The following is a 17,876-nucleotide window of genomic DNA, read 5'->3' as shown; positions in this document are numbered from 1 at the left end:
TTCTCTGTGTTAACAAGCTCCTAAGAAAGCTCAGGAAGTATGAAGGAAGCTGATTCTCAGTAACTCGTGTCCAAGCTCAGACTCTTCATTGTTCAGTCATTTCCAGAGCTGTGATTTCTGCCTTTGCTATAAATTAGTTTGAGTGACATTTGGTATCGGCACTAATATTGGAAATATTGATATCCAACTGCTTTTAGAATTAGAGGAACTGTATCTGATACCCTGTGGCTTTTGTGTGAATGTAATTCATTTATTTATATTAGTTAATTTTTATGGTACTTGTAGGTATATGTTCTATTTATCATGTAAGAATATATAGTTTTCTTTAATAAAAAATCTACCTTTTTTGACTCATGAAATTTATTTGAAGACATGTTTCTTCCTGTTTCTTTTGAAACCTTTCCTAAAGTCCTAATGATGCAAAATACGTGGAGAAGAATGTTGTGCAGTTAATTCCTTACTTGTTGGCCTTGCGGAGGGAGTCTTGAGTATGAGAGGCAGAGGCCCTGACCTTACAGAGCTCACACTGGAGTGAGAACATTGCCATGAAAGAAGTTGTTATAAGATAATTAGGTATTTATATTTGGGTCCTGGGCTCCACAGGAGAAGTAAAAGGGGCTGATGACAGTGACTTTCCTGGGATGCTCATTCAGACCATGTTCAGTCTCCCCAGGGAAGTAAGCTGAAGTATGAGACTTGAAGAGTGAGTAGCAATCTGTTAAGTATCTTGTGAAGAGCAGACTTTCCCAGAAAAAAAACCATAACGTAAAAATAGAAAACAAAGCACAGTGTACAGAGGGTCCTTTAAAGAAGTGAACAAGACCAGAGTCTGTAGACTGTATTGATACATGGAGAGTATGGCAGGGAATGACCCTGGAGATACAGAAAAGGGCCCAGTGATAGACTTTTGAATGATGTTAGATTTTATCTTAAGAACCAAGGAAATTACTCAAGATTTTAAAGCTACAGAGCAACTTTGGCCAGAGCAGGTGCAGGGAAATTTATGAAACCAGCAGTTCTCAAAGTGCAGCCTGTGGGCCCCTGCAGATCCCCAGGACACTCTACAGGAATTCGTGATGTAAAATGGTTACTGTAATGATAGCCAGACCTTATTTGTCATTTTCACCGCATTAAAAACTACTGGTGGTGCAAATACAATATGGGTAAGAGTGCTGGTGCCTTAGTGTTGATCAAAGCACTGGCACCTCAGTGTCCTAGTAATTGCCATGTTTTTATGTATAATTTGCTTGAAGTTTGAAGAAACTATTGTTTTACTTAGGAAGATCCTTCGTGAAACAGCAAGATGATGAATTTTATGAAATCTTAACCTTTTTAGTATATATATTTTAAAATATTCTCTGTTATAGTCCTTTTAATATGCTGTGTGATAAGCACGTCTGCTGCATTCATGGTGATTGCTCTGAGGAGAAGCACTTGGATGATGATTATTTGAGTTATGAGCTAAAATTAGCCACTGTGTTTATAAAATCTAATTTTATTCTCGAGAATGACAGTCAAATCATGGTGATTCAGAAGTGGGCATTTGACAGGTATTTTCTTATACTAGTTCTATTAATATTATATGAATATTCTTGTTAACTTTAATAAATGAGCCCAATCTATTTCCAATTCATGTTTCAAGGATATGAATTCATCTCAGTGTGCAACTTTTTTCCTGCACATTTGAAGAATAGTGATTTCATTTCCATTTCTGACTAAATTCCTCATTTTATGTTTTAATTTTAACTTGTCATAATTTATCAGGATGATGCTAGATCTCTAAATGATACTTTGAATTATTTTAAATTATTATTTAAATTACTTTGATTGCAGGCATTGTGATCTGAGCACACAACTTATAAAAATATTTTTGCCCTAAAAGAATTATGGATATTTTCTGTGTAAGTCTAATGTATGATAATTTTCATAAATATTTGTAACAATTATATTTCCTAATCTAGGTTAAGGGCTCAAGTGTGTTGATCACTAATTTCCTCTTCTAAATCATATTTTGAAATTTTCTCTTTATTACTTTTCTATATGGGCTTTTACAGACTAATAGCATCATACTGGGCTTCCCAGGTGGCACTAATGGTAGAGAACCTGCCTGCCAATGCAGGAGACAGAGAAGACACCAGTTTGATCCCTGGGTCAGGAAGATCCCCTGAGGAGGGCATGGCAACCCACTTCAGTATTCTTGCCTGGAGAATCCCACTGACAGAAGAGCCTGGCAGCCTATGTATGGTTCATAGAGTCACAAAGTACAGACAGAACTGAAGCAACTTAGCTCGCAAGCACAGCATTTAGGTAAAATTTCAGTGCTACCATATTTGTGTTCACACTGCTATATAACGCTTTGTTTTTACTCATTGTTTTATACTATTTGAAATTTAGTTCAAGTGTTTTTATATTTAACTATAAATTCAACTCGCTTCTTATATATATTGACCTACTTTCTCAAATTTAATGTGTTTTTTTAAATTTCTCAAGGATATCAATATTATATTAATGACAAAGATCTGGTTTACATTAAATTGCTACCTCTAATTATTTCCTTCATTATACTTTCTTGCTCTGTTTTGGCCTGCCTCTGTGTTGTCCTAGTTTTGGTTTGAAGTATTTAGTATTATTAGATTTTAGGTTTTTTTCCTCTTACTAGTCATTGTGAAGTTTGTGTTTTAAATAAATCAACAGTTTCTTTTAAGTTTAAGCAGATTCTATTAATATTTATTATTTTAACCTTTATCAGTTTGGGTCTCAAATGTATTGGATTTATGTGTTACTTTTAATGCAACATTTACATGTTTCTTGACCCTTGTCATATTCCCTTCAGTTCTCCAACAGTCATTTATTTAGAACAAATATATAATGTTAAAGCAATTTAGAGTTTCTCTGAATACTTGAGTGAAAACCTAAAACCGCAAAATTTGATTTGAGACTTCCTTGGCCATTCAATGGTTAGGATTCAGTACTTTCACTGCCGTGGGTCTGGGTTCAATCCCCAGTCAGGGAATAAAGGTCTCATAAGCCACGTGGCTGTCACAGCCAAAAAAATAAGAAAGTTTACAAAGTAACCTCCACGGATGTGACTATTCACTTCTAGTTCTCATTAGGACTGTTGCTTTCACTCAACATAGTAAAGGTTCAGAAGACACATGGTAAGAAGAGAGATGCTTGTGAAGTTATGTTCAAGTATAAACAGAGGGGAATGTCTAAAAGTTAAATGAAAATAAACTGACTCCTTATTCAAGAAAATAAAAATATGTTAATTGTGCAAGCACTGAGAGTGATGGTAAGTTGGATGCAGTTTGCAAAATGAGTGCCATGTATTCCAAATGTGATGACTGGAAAAGTTTTCGTGTCCTGTGTTCAATAAGGCCCTAGTCAACTTGAATTAAACAATTCTCACTTTAAGGTGAAGCATATGAGGACATAGCAATGCATCTGTTTTTCTTATCTAGCTTGTCAACTTTCTCTGAAGACAGTTTTCATCCTGGGAGTTGAAATCTTTTTGAATGATGATGATGCTATTGCCATCATTTGACATCATGTCTCCTCGCCTATTTGTCAAGACATTGAAACTTGTATACAACCAGGTACATGTACAACTAAGGAAACAATGGGAAAACCTGTGTTGAGTGTCACATAGACTCTTCTACTTTGTTGGCTGCCCCAGGAGCTTTAACCAAGAAAGCAACTGACCCAGGTTAGCTCTGAGAGGAGAATTTAAGTGGCAGGGGTTACTTCATCACACCAGGCTCTCCATCTGATCCTGGAAGGCTTTCCAGTAGTTGTATGGATGTGAGAGTTGGACCATAAAGAGGGTTGAGCACCGAAGAATTTCGAACTGTGGTGCTGGAGAACACTCTTGAGAGTCTCTTGGACAGCAAGGAGATTAATTCAGTCAATCCTAAAGGAAATCAACCCTGAGTATTCATTGGAAGGACTGGTGCTGAAGCTTTAATTGTTTGGCTACCTGCCGTGAAGAAAACAATTCATTGAAAAAGACCCTGATGCTGGGGAAGACTGAGGGCAGGAGAAGGGGGTGACAGAGGATGAGATGGTTGCCTGGCATCGCTGACTCAATGGACATGAGTTTGAGCAAGCTCCGGGAGATGGTGAAGGAAAGGGAAGCCTGGCTTACTGCAGTTCATGGTGTCCCAAAGACTCGGATACAACTTAGCAACTGAACAATATATGCGTGTATATATATACACATACTTGTACAATTTATATTAAGTAAGAGTACACATGTGTGTTGCCACTTAAACACAAAAGGATGAAAAGCAGATGTTTACTTGAATTGCTATCTTACCCTGTATTATTTACCTTCCTGCAACATAAATACTACCTCATCAGCAGGATAACAGGAAAACTAATTAAGTGACTGTTAGTGGTAATTAATAGACTAAGTGTAATAATCTGTCACATATTTTATATAGTGTTTCATATAAGATGCAATTAGTTTTAACTGTTAACTCTTCATTGATACAAAAATTTTGTTTTAGTCTTTTTTGGTCCTTGCCCACAGCATGTGTGTGATTTTTTTTTTTTAATTTTTTTCATTTATTTTTATTAGTTTGAGGTTAATTACTTTACAATACTGTAGTGGCTTTTGCCATACATTGACATAAATTAGCCATGAATTTACATGTGTTCCCTTTCCCGATCCCCGCTAATGCCTCCCTCCCCATCCCATCCCTCTGGGTCTTCACAGTGCACCAGCCCTGAGCACTTGTCTCATGCATCCAACCTGGGCTGGTGGTCTGTTTCACCCTTGATAGTATAGTTGTTTCAATGCTATTCTCCTGCATTGCAGGCGGATTCTTTACCAGCTGAGCCACCAGGGAAGACAATGCTATTCTCTCAGAACATCCCACCCTCGCCTTCTCCCACTGAGTCCCAAAGTCTGTTCTGTACATCTGTGTCTCTTTTTCTGTTTTGCATATTGAGTTATCGTTACCATCTTTTTAAATTCCATATATATGCGTTAGTATACTGTATTGGTGTTTATCTTTCTGGCTTACTTCACTCTGTATAATGGGCTCCAGTTTCATCCATCTCATTAGAACTGATTCAAATGAATTCTTTTTAATGGTTGACTAATATTTCATTGTGTATATGTACCATAGTTTCCTTATTCACTCGTCTGCTGATGGGCATCTAGGTTGCTTTCATGTCCTGGCTATTATAAACAGTACTGGGATGAACATTGGGGTGCACGTGTCTCTTTCAGATCTGGTTTCCTCACTGTGTATTCCCAGGAGTGGGATTGCTGGGTCATATGGCAGTTCTATTTCCAGTTTTTTAAGGAATCTCCACACTGTTCTCCATAGTGGCTGTACTAGTTTGCATTCCCACCAACAGTGTAAGAGGGTTCCCTTTTCTCCACACCCTCTCCAGCAGTTATTACTTGTAGACTTTTGGATAGCAGCCATCCTGACTGGTGTGTAATGGTACCTCATTGTGGTTTTGATTTGCATATCTCTGATAATGAGTGATGCTGAGCATCTTTTCATGTGTTTGTTAGCCATCTGTATGTCTTCTTTGGAGAAATGTCTGTTTAGTCCTTTGGCCCATTTTTTGATTGGGTCATTTATTTTTCTGGAATTGAGCTGCAGGAGCTGCTTGTATATTTTTGAGATTAATCCTTTGTCTGTTGCTTCGTTTGCTATTATTTTCTCCCATTCTGAGGGCTGCCTTTTCACCTTGCTTACCATTTCCTTTGTTGTGCAAAAGCTTTTATGTTTAATTAGGTCCCATTTGTTTATTTTTGCCTTTATTTCCAATATTCTGGGAGGTGGGTCATAGAGGATCCTGCTGTGATTTATGTCGGAGAGTGTTTTGTGTATGTTCTTCTCTAGGAGTTTTATAGTTTCTGGTCTTACATTTAGATCTTTAATCCATTTTGAGTTTATTTTTGTGTATGGTGTTAGAAAGTGTTCTAGTTTCATTCTTTTACAAGTGGTTGACCAGTTTTCCCAGGACCACTTGTTAAAGAGGTTGTCTTTTTTTCCATTGTATATCCTTGCCTCCTTTGTCAAAGATAAGATGTCCATAGGTAAGTGAATTTATCTCTGGGCTTTCAATTCTGTTCCATTGATCTATGTTTCTGTCTTTGTGCCAGTACCGTACTGTCTTGATGACTGTGGCTTTGTAGTAGAGCCTGAAGTCAGATAGGTTGATTCCTCTAGTTCCATACTTCTTTCTCAAGATTACTTTGCCTATTCGAGGTTTTTTTGTATTTCCATACAAATTGTGAAATTATTTTTTCTAGTTCTGTTTAAAAAAATACCATTGGTAGCTTGGTAGGGATTGCATTGAATCTATAGATTACTTTGAGTAGTATAGCCATTTTCACAATATTGAGTCTTCCAATCCATGAACACGGTGTATTTCTCCATCTATCTGTGTCCTCTTTGATTTCTTTCATCAGTGTTTTATAGCTTTCTATGTATAGGTCTTTCGTTTCTTTAGATAGATATACTCCTAAGTATTTTATTCTTTTTGTTGCAATGGTGAATGGTATTGTTTCTTTAATTTCTCTTTCTGTTTTCTCATTGTTAGCATATAGGAATGCAAGGGATTTCTGTGTGTTAATTTTATATCCTGCAACATTACTATATTCATTGATTAGCTGTAGTAATTTTCTGGTAAGAGTCTTTAGGGTTTTCTATGTAGAGGATCATGTCATCTGCAAACAGTGAGAGTTTTAGTTCTTCTTTTCCTATCTGGATTTCTTTTATTTCTTTTTCTGCTCTGATTGCCATGGCCAACACTTCCAAAACTATGTTGAATAGTAGTGGTGAGAGTGGACACCCTTGTCTTGTTCCTGACTTTAAGGGAAATGCTTTCAATTTTGCACCTTTGAGGATGACGTTTGCTGTGGGTTTGTCATATATAGCTTTTATTATGTTGAGGTATGTTCCTTCTATGTCTGCTTTCTGGAGAGTTTTGATCATAAATGGATGTTGAATTTTGTCAAAGGCTTTTTCTGCATCTATTGAGATAATCATATGATTTTTATCTTTCAATTTGTTAATGTGGTGTATTACATTGATTGATTTGTGGATATTAAAGAATCCTTGCATTCCTGGATAAAGCCCACCTGGTCATGATGTATGATCTTTTTAATATGTTGTTGGATTCTGTTTGCTAGAATTTTGTTAAGCATTTTTGCATCTATGCAAAAATCAGTGATCTTGGCCTGTAGTTTTCTTTTTTTGTGGCATCCTTGTCTGGTTTTGGAATTAGGGTGATGGTGGCCTCATAGAATGAGTTTGGAAGTTTGCCTTTTTCTGCAAATTTCTGGAAGAGTTTGAGTAAGATAGGTGTTAGCTCTTCTCTAAATTTTTGGTAGAATTCAGCTGAGAAGCCATCTGGTCCTGGGCTTTTGTTTGCTGGAAGATTTCTGATTACAGTGTCGATTTCCATGCTTGTGATGGGTCTGTTAAGATCTTCTGTTTCTTCCTGGTTTAGTTTTGGTAAGTTATACTTCTCTAAGAATTTCTCCATTTCTTCCAAATTGTCCATTTTATTGGCATAGAGCTGCTGGTAGTAGTCTCTTATGATCCTTTGTATTTCAGAGTTGTCTGTTGTGATCTCTCCATTTTCATTTCTAATTTTGTTGATTTGGTTCTTCTCCCTTTATTTCTTGATGAGTCTGGCTAACGGCTTGTCAATTTTATTAACCTTTTCAAAAAACCAACTTTTAGCTTTGTTGATTTTTGCTATAGTCTCTTTTGATTCTTTTGCATTTATTTCTGCCCTAATTTTTTTAAATTTTTATTTTATATATAAATATATATTTTTTCAGTGGGTTTTGTCATACATTGATATGAATCAGCCATCGAGTTACAGATATTCCCCATCCCGGTCCCCCATCCCACCTCCCTCTCCACCTCATTCCTCTGGGTGTTCCCAGTGCACCAGGCCCGAGCACTTGACTCATGCATCCCACCTGGGCTGGTGATCTGTTTCACCATAGATAATATACATGCTGTTCTTTCGAAACATCCCACCCTCACCTTCTCCCACAGAGTTTAAAAGTCTGTTCTGTACTTCTGTGTCTCTTTTTCTGTTTTGCATATAGGGTTATCGTTACCATCTTTCTAAATTCCATATATATGTGTTAGTATACTGTAATGTGTACTATTACATTTCTTTATCTTTCTGGCTTACTTCACTCTGTATAATTGCTTTAGGTGTAGAGTTAGGTTATTTATTTGCCCTTTTTCTTGTTTCTTGAGGTAAGCCTGTATTGCTATGAACCTTCCCCTTAGCACTGCTTTTACAGTGTCCCATAGGTTTTGGGTTGTTGTGTTTTCATTTTCATTCATTTCCATGCATATTTTGATTTCTTTTTTGATTTCTTCTATAATTTGTTCGTTATTCAGAAGCGTGTTATTTAGCCTCCATATGTTGGAATTTTTAATAGTTTTTTTCCTGTAATTGAGATCTAATCTAACTGCATTGTGATCAGAAAAGATGACTGGAATGATTTCAATTTTTTGAATTTACCAAGGCTCGATTTATAGCCCAGGGTGTGATCTATTCTGGACACGGTTCCATGTGCACTTGAGAAAAAGGTGAAATTGTTTGTTTTGGGGTGAAATGTCCTATAGATATCAATTAGGTCTGTGTCATTTAAAGTTTGTGTTTCCTTGTTAATTTTCTGTTTAGTTGATCTGTCCATAGGTGTGAGTGGGATATTAAAGTCTCCCATTATTATGGTGTTATTGCTATTTTCCCCCTTCATTCTTGTTAGCATTTGCCTTGTATATTGTGGTGATCCTATGTTGGGTGCATATATATTTATAATTGTGTGTAATACTTTTTGAAGATGATTTTCAGGAAGACTGAGTTCAACTTTCCATTTGCTATATTTAGATCAAATGAGACTTGTGATTGTGGGCCCAAATGGAAGACTCACTAATCAGTTTTTCTTTAGTCATCCTCAAGCACTTGCAAGGAATTGCCTGATGATTCATTTCTTGTCTCCTTTGGGTAGTACCTGTCTACATTGTGGATATTTTCCTGTAGGCATTGTCTTTGGGGATCAGTTTGGATGTTTCTGTCAAACAGGTGATGATACTGTGAACTGTGACTGGCATTCTTCTCATTATCCCCAAAGCTGAACTTGGAGGAAAAGCATTTGAGTCAGATTGTATTTTAATGAAGTGTGTGCAAGCAAGAACATTACTTGTTCCCCTCGACCTCTCCCCAGAACTTCATTTGGACAAATAGTGCGAACGTGAAATGTGATCTCATGCACTGCCAAGGACAAACTAGAACGTGCCATTGGCACTTGTCATCTACCTTCAAGGATTAAATCATGTGCTATTGCAGCTGCTGATTTCTAACACCCCTGGAAAGCAACGCGGGGTGGAAGGCAGAAGTGAGGTGTGCTGTGAGCAGGGAAACCTGGCAGAACAAGTCTTCAGATGGTTAGATGTTTTCAGGAACCTATTTTTTTAACCCAATTATTCTATCTCCTCATATCTAGAAAAGCGCAGACCTTCATGGTGATGACTGCTTCTTGTGACTCCAAGAAACCTTCATGACATTAATAGAAAACTTCTGCAAAAAATAGTTACAGGATTACGTGTACTCTCCCTTCACCAAAATCACAAATATCGCTCTGTGCCTCTTTGGAACAGCTTCTCAGAGCTATCTGATGTGCTGTCTCCTGGGCTACAGTCCTCATTTTTGCCACCCCCCCCTCCAAACTTTCTACTTTCATGTTGTGCATTTTTGAAAGTCAACACCGTGACCTTATTTTTCATGTATTCAGTTCAGTTCAGATCCGTCGCTCAGTCGTGTCCGATTGTTTGCAACCCCATGAATTGCAGCACGCCAGGCCTCCCTGTCCATCACCGACTCCTGGAGTTCACTCAAACTCATGCCCATTGAGTGGGGATGCCATCCAACCATCTCATCCTCTGTCATCCCCTTCTCCTCCTACCCCCAACCCCTCCCAGCATCAGGGTCTTTTCCAATGAGTCAACTCTTCGCATGAGGTGGCCAAAGTATTGGAGTTTCAGCTACAGCCTCAGTCCTTCCAATGAACACCCAGGACTGATCTCCTTTATGATGGACTGGTTGGATCTCCTTGCAGTCCAAGGGCTTCTCAACAGTCTTCTCCAACACCATAGTTCAAAAGAATCAATTTTTCGGCACTCAGCTTTCTTCACAGTCCAACTCTCATATCCATACATGACCACTGGAAAAACCATACCCTTGACCAGACAGACCTTTGTTGGCAAAGTAGTGTCTCTGTTTTTTTTTTTTTTTCTGCTGCCCTCAGGAGTCTGGCTCAGGCCCCGCAGGCCACCCGGCAGCCCACAGTCCCCTCGATGGGACAGAAACTGGGCTCCTCCAGCAGCCACTCTCTGAGACAGTCCTGTACAATCTCGCTTCACCACCTCCCGCCTGGCAGAAAACACAGCCCCCCTCTCACCCGCGGAGGCGCAGCGGTGGAGAGAGCCAGGACATCAGAGAACTGGGCTGGCAGGGGAGGTGCAACCCACTAAAGGCTGGCCGGCTGGCCTCCTTTGAAGATGGGGACCGCAGCCCCCTCCCCCTCTGGCATTTCCACTTCCAGGCAGGTGGGGGTGCAGGAACCTTCCCCCCATTAGCCCGGCCCTCCAAGCTTGAGGCTTCCCATCCTGGGGGCACCTCCTCTACCCCCCCTCACCCCTCAACCCCCACCACTGGCCTTCCCCAACCCATACCCTCTTCCCCTGTTTCATTTTTCCCCATCACATCAACAGTCAGTCACTGGCAGCACCTCTGCAACACAGGCAGCGCAGAGGAAGAAGGGAGAAGAGAGAGGGATGAAGGGACAGAGGAACGGAAGGATGGAGGGGGATCGGAGGCAAGAGGGCTCTGTCCAAAGAGGCCAGGGGCCATCACATGTCCAGGAGCGCAGGTCCCCTTCCCAGCAGCCCTGGCACATCTGGACCCAGCTGGCCTCACTGGCCACCTGGTCCACCTGCCACCCTCTCTGAACGCGAACCCCTTTCACCGCGGGGCGCCGCACGTGGGGGACTCCAGTAGCCATGTGAGCGCCCCCCCAGCCCAGGTGCCCGGGTCAGCTTGGGCCCTTCCCGGGTTCGCAAATAGGGAGGGGGTGCTATGCTGCGCTGGGGTCGGAGGTGTGTGTGTGTTGCCCTTACCCCCTCCCCAGATGCCAGGTCCCGGAAAAGAGCTGGGGAAGGAGGGGTGCCCGGCCAGGCAGGCCCCCGGGGTTACCCAGGCGGGATCGGAGAGAGCCGGGCTGAATGGAGGAATGCCCGGACCGGCCGACTGGGCAGAGCCCTCCTTCTTCTTGGCTCCAAGGTTGGTGGGCAGGGAAGGGGTCTACCTGACCCCCTGGCCGCCCTGCGGATAGAGGGTCGGGACGGACGAGGGACTTCTCAGCTTTGGTAACCCGTTGACAAGGGGGAGTCCGCGGGAAACAGAGCTGGAATGGGGGCCCGGCCCTGGATAGGGGGTTCCGGGCCCCAGCGCCCCCGCCTCCCCCGCCCCCGCGACTCGAGGGTCCGGCGGGGGGGGGGGAGCCTAGATTGGGGATCCCACCCAGAGAAGGGGGGCTTCCCAGCCGCAGAATCGACCCCTCGGATCCGGGGCTCAGAAGACGGAACTGGCAGGGGGAGGGGGCTTTTCTGCACCAGCGCCGCCCCTCGGTTCGCGGAGGTCTGTCCGAGAGGAGATCCGGATTTGGGGGTCTTGCCGAGGGATGGGGCGCGTCGCCCCGGAAAGGGGGTCCTCCGCACTACCGCGCACCACCCCCGCGCCCTCACCTGCGCCCGGCGCCCCGGCCGCCTCTGGCCCGCTCGGCCGCTACGCTGCGCCGTGCCGCCGCCGCCGCTCCGGTGCGCTCGCAGGTCCGTCCGCCTAGGCCCCGGCCCCGGCCCCGGCCCACGGGCACCCCATGCCTCTCCTCCGGCTGGCGCGGCGCTCCAGATGCGGCTGCGGGAGGAGGAGCCGCGCGGCCCCGGCTCCCCGAGAGCGGCGGGGAGGGGGCGTGTCTCTGTTTTTTAATATGCTGTCTAGGTTGGTCCTAACTTTCCTTGCAAGGAGTAAGCATTTTTTAATTTCATGGCTGCAGTCCCCATCCATAGTGATTTTGGAGCCCCAAAATATAGTCTGACACTGTTTCCACTGTCTCACCACCTATTTCCCATGAGGTGATGGGACCAGATGCCATGATCTTAGTTTTCTGAATGTTAAGCTTTAGGCCAACTTTTTCACTCTCCTCTTTCACTTTCATCAAGAGGCTTTTCAGTTCCTCTTCACTCTCTGCCATGAGCGTGGTGTCATCTGCATATCTGAGGTTACTGATATTTCTCCCAGCAATTTTGTTTCCAGCTTGTGCTTCTTCCAGCCCAGCGTTTCTCATGATGTACTCTGCATATAAGTTAAATAAGCAGGGTGACAATATACAGCCTTGACGTACTCCTTTTCCTATTTGGAACCAGTCTGTTCTTTCCTGTCCAGTTCTAACTGTTGTTTCCTGACCTGAATGCAGGTTTCTCAAGAGGCAGGTCAGGTGGTCCTGTATCCCCATCTCTTTCAGAATTTTCCACAGTTGATTGTGATCCACACAGTTGAAGTCTTTGGCGTAGTCAATAAAGCAGAAATAGATGTTTTTCTGGAACTCTCTTGCGTTTTCGATGATCCAGCGGATATTGGTAATTTGATCTCTGGTTCCTCTGCCTTTTCTAAAACCAGCTTGAACATCTGGAAGTTCTCGGTTCACTTACTGCTGATTGGAGAATTGTGAGCATTACTTTACTGGCGTGTGAGATGAGTGTAATTGGGCGGTAATTTTAGCATTCTTTGGGATTGCCTTTCTTAGGGATTGAAATGAAAACTGACCTTTTCCATTCCTGTGGCCACTGCTGAGTTTTCCAAATTTGCTGGCATATTGAGTGCAGCACTTTCACAGCATCATCTTTCAGGATTTGAAATAGCTCCACTGGAATTCCATCACATCCACTAGCTTTGTTCATAGTGATGCTTTCTAAGGCCCACTTGACTTCACATTCCAGGATGTCTGGCTCTAGGTGAGTGATCACACCATTGTGATTATCTGGGTCATGAAGATCTTTTTTGTATAGTTTTTCTGTGTATTCTTTCGTGCATTAATCACCCAATAATTTCACAGCTTGATCGCAATGAGATTCCCATGAGAATAAAGTCAGGCCATGGAATGTGAGAGGAAGTGCTCTAGCCCTGTGTAGTCCTGGCGTTTGGAAACATCCCCTGTGAGCCACCAGCCTTCATCCCTTTATTGGTGAGTGTAGTAACTCAAGTACCACATTCAATTTGGAGTCACATGTTGATGATGGAAAAGGCCACTGAACAAAAGGTACCTGTGTCCCTGTTCAGTCATTCATTTCAGTTGTTCAGTTATGTCCGACTTCTTGAAACTCCATGGACTGCTGCACCCCTGGCTTCCCTTGGTCCATCACCAACTCCCATAGCTTGCTCAAACTCACGTCCATCGAGTCAGTGATGCCATACAACCATCTCATCCTCTGTCACCCCCTTCTCCTCCTGCTTTCAATCTTTCCCAGCATCAGGGTCTTTTCCAGTCAGTCAGTTCTTCACATCGGGTGACCAAATTACTGGCATTTCGTATTCAGCATTGGTCCCTCCAATGAATATTCAGGACTGATTTCCTTTAGGATTGACTGATTTGATCTCCTTGCAGTCCAAGGAACTCTCAAAGGTCATCTCCAACACCACAGTTCAAAAGAATCATTCTTCAGCACTCAGGTTTCTTTATAGTCCAACTCTCACATCCACACATGACTACTAGAAAAACCATTGCTTTGATTAGACAGACATTTGTTGGCAATGTCTTTGCTTTTTAATATGCTGTCTAGTTTGGTCATAGCTTTTCTTCCAAGGAGCAAGTGTCTTTGAATTTCATGGCTGCACTTACCATCTGTAGTGATTTTGGAGCCCAAGAAAAAAAAGCTTGTCACTGTTTCTATTGTTCCCCATCTATTTTCCATGAACTCTTGGGATGAGATGCCATGATCTTAGTTTTCTGAATGTTGAGTTTTAAGCCAGCTTTTTCACTCTCCTCCTTCACGTTCATCAAGAGGCTCTTTAATTCTTCTTCACTTTCTGCATAAGGGTGTTATCATCTTCATATCTGGGGTTATTGATATTTCTCCTGGCATTCTTGATTCCAGCTTGTGCTTCATACAGCCTAATATTTCGCCTGATGTAATCTGCATATAAGTTAAATAAGCAGGTGACAATATGCAGCCTTGCTGTACTCCTTTTCCCAGTTTGGAACCAGTCCATTGTTCCTTGTCTGGTTCTAACTGTTTCTTCTTGACCTGCATACAGATTTCTCAGGTGATCTGGAATTCCCAACTCTTCAAGAATTTTCCACAGTTTGTTGTGATCCTCAGAGTCAATAGCTTTTGCGTAATCAATAAAGCAGAAGTACATGTTTTACTGGAATTCTCTTGCTTTTCTATGATCCAACAATGTTGGCCACTCTGGTTCTTCTGCCTTTTCTAGATGCAGCTTGAATATCTGGAAGTTCATGGTTCACATACCGTTGAAGCCTGGCTTGGAGAATTTTGAGCATTACTTTACTGGCGTGTGAGATGAGTGCAATTGTGCAGTCGTTTGAGCATGCTTTGGCTTGCCTTTCTTTGGAGTTGGATTGAAAATGACCTTTTCCAATCTCGTGGCCACTGCTCAGATTTCCAAATATGCTGGCATATTGAGTGCGGCTTTTTCAGCAGCATCATCTTTTAGGATTTGAAATAGCTCAACTGGAATTCCATCACCTCCATTAGCTTATTTTGTAGTGATACTTCCTAAGGCCCACTTGAGTCTGCATTCCAGGATGTCTGGCTCTAGGGGAGTGATCATACTGTCCTGGTTGTCTGGGTCATGAAGATTTTTTTGGATAGTTCTTCTATGTATTCTTGCCACCTATTCCTAATATCTTGTGTTTCTGTTAGGTCCATACCATTTCTGTCCTTTTTCGTGCCCATCTTTGCATAAAATGCTCCCTTGGTATCTCTGAGGTACCAAGATTCGTGAAGAGATCTCTAGTGTTTCCCATTCTACTGTTTTCCTCTATTTCTTTGCATTGATCTCTGATGAAAGCTTTCTTTTCTGTCCTGTCTATCCTTTGGAACTCTGCATTCCAATGGGTATATCTTTCCTTTTCTCCTTTGCCTTTCAATTCTCTTCTTTTCTTAGCTATTTGTAAGGCCTCCTCAGACAACCATTTTGCCTTTTGCATTTCCTTTTCTTGGGGATGGCTTTGATCCCTGCCTGCTGTACAATGTCATGAACTTCCCATCCATTGTTCTTCAGGCACTCTATCAGATTTAATCCCTTGAATCTATTTGTCATTTCCACTGTGTAATCCCAAGGGATTTGATTTAGGTCATATCAGAATGACCTAGTATTTTTCCCTACTTTCTTCATTTTAAGGGTGCATTTGGGGCTTCCCAGGTGGCTCAGATGATAAAGTGTTTGCCTGCCACGGGGGAGACCGAGTCTGATGCTCGGATCAGGAAGATCCCCTGGAGGAGGAAATGGCAACCCATTGCAGTACTCCTGCCTGGAAAATTCCATGGACAGAGGAGTCTGGTAGGCTACAGTATATCCGGTCATAAAGAGTCGGACACCACTGAGTGACTTCACTTCACTTCACTTCGGCAATAAGAAGTTCATGATCTGAGCTACAGTCTGCTCCTGGTCTTGTTTTTGCTGACTGTGTAGAGCTTCTCCATCTTTGACTGCAAAGAATATAATCAAGCTGACTTCAATATTGACCACCTGGTTATGTCCATGTGTAGAGTCTTGTCTTGTGTTGTTGGCAAAGGGTGTTTGCTATGACCAGTGCGTTCTCTTGGCAAAACTCTGTTAGCCTTTGCCTTGCTTCATTTTGTACTCCAAGACCAAATTTGCCTGTTATTCCAGGTATCTCTTGACTTCATACTTTTGAATTCTAGCGGGTGGGCAGAAGACAATTGGTTACAGGAGGATGTGGGGGGCTTTGCTGGCAAAGTGAAACATTGTAGCTGCCCTGAGACTATTGGCTGTGCCGCGATGAGCGTGCTGGCTGTCCCTAATGATTTGGGGGCAGCGGTTGGGGTGGGAGGGGGGTGAGGGCCGTGAGGTGATGGCTGCGTGAGTTGCAATCCAGGCGGAGTCCAGTGGTGGCCAGGAGACTATTGGCTGTGGATTAATGGGAGGGCGTTGTGCACCAAGTGAAACACAGAGGCACCCATGACACTATGGCTCTGCTGCGATGGGGGCGGGGGTTGCGCAGAATGACCGCGGCTGCTAAGCGACTATTCACTGTGGGCCCTGCTGGAGCGTTGCTCATGGCTCGAATCCACGGGGTCTAGGAGACGATTCGCTGTGGGGTGACGGGAGAGCGTTTGCAGAACAAAGTGGAACACAGGGGCCGCTATGAGACTATTCGCTGTGGGACTGTGGGAGGCCGTTGGGCACAAAGTGGAACGTGGTGGCCGCGATAACGCTATCTGCTCTGGGGCGATGGGAGGGCGATACCCTGCGCTGGCGATGGGGGTACAGCCCATGCGACCTTGTGACAGCGTTGAGGACAAAGTGAGCGCGGGGATCAGCGAGGAGACAATTGTTTATGGACCTACTGGAGGGGATGGGCGCACAGGAGAACCTGCCTGGCGATGAGACTGTGAATGTTTGCGCTGGGAAGTCAGAGGGCGTCGCGGACAAATGGAAAACAGCGGAGGCGGTGAGAATACTGGCGATGGGGCCATAGAACCGCGGTGTGGACAAAGTTAAACCCTGCGGTGGGGGTGAGACTATGGGCGATGGGAGATGGGAGGGCCTTGAGCACAAAGAAGAGCCAGGTGGCATCGGTGAAATATAGGCTTAGAGCCATTCTGGACAACGTGAGAAACAGCCAAGGCCATGGGACAGGCGATGGGACCCGGGGACTGCGTTGCCAATAGAGGAGAACTCAACCGTGGCCAGGGGCCAAATAACCATGGGATCGTTTGGGGGGACCTCCTGGGGGTGAGACGGGGTGAGACAGGTGGCCACCACCTGGGCAAGTGACCAGGAAACAGTGAGCTTCTGGAATGTTCTGGAATTTTCAGAGAGTCTTTCAAGGATTCATCCTTGAAGTGGGTGAGATCAGTATTGAATAGCTGAAAAGTAGGAATACTTCTTAACACAGCAGTTTATTTTTTAACTAATTTTATATTTAATTAATATATTTAAATGAAATTGTTCGTTTCCAAGTTTATAATAAATATATATAAGGTATTTAAAATATATTTTTCTTTAACAATAGCATTTTAATAAACATTATTTAAACTAAATTTTCTTTGTATTAATACAAGTATTTAATATACTTTTACATTTCTAGTTTTAATGGATTTAAACTTTAAAATATTTTCATGATTACTTTTCACTTACCTTTAATTGAGAGAATTACCATGTTTGACAATTTCTAGTGACCCCATGATAGTCTTAAGTAATTTTTAACTCATGTTCCTGAAATCTCTTTCCAAGGACTACATTGTTGGAAATCAGGGTTGGAGTGAAGAAGCAACTAAGAACATTTAGAAGGTCAGAAAATTTCATTAACTTTAGTAAGAATTTTATAAACTAAATGGAATTTGCCCGTATTATATTGGCATCAAGAAGGCTTCCTTCGTAAGACTCTCAAATGTAAGGTGATGTACATTTCTGCCCAATTAAAAAAAAGAAAGAAAAAAAACCCACATCATATCAAGGAGCCCTACAACATGAGCTGTCTGGTACAGTTAAAGAAGTGAAGGACACAAGAGCAGGTTAACTGTATGGGTACATGGAGAGTATGCCTATAA

The sequence above is a fragment of the Muntiacus reevesi genome, chromosome 17 (genome assembly GCF_963930625.1).
Source record: "Muntiacus reevesi chromosome 17, mMunRee1.1, whole genome shotgun sequence".
Classification (NCBI taxonomy): domain Eukaryota; kingdom Metazoa; phylum Chordata; class Mammalia; order Artiodactyla; family Cervidae; genus Muntiacus; species Muntiacus reevesi.
This window is presented reverse-complemented; position numbering follows the sequence as displayed.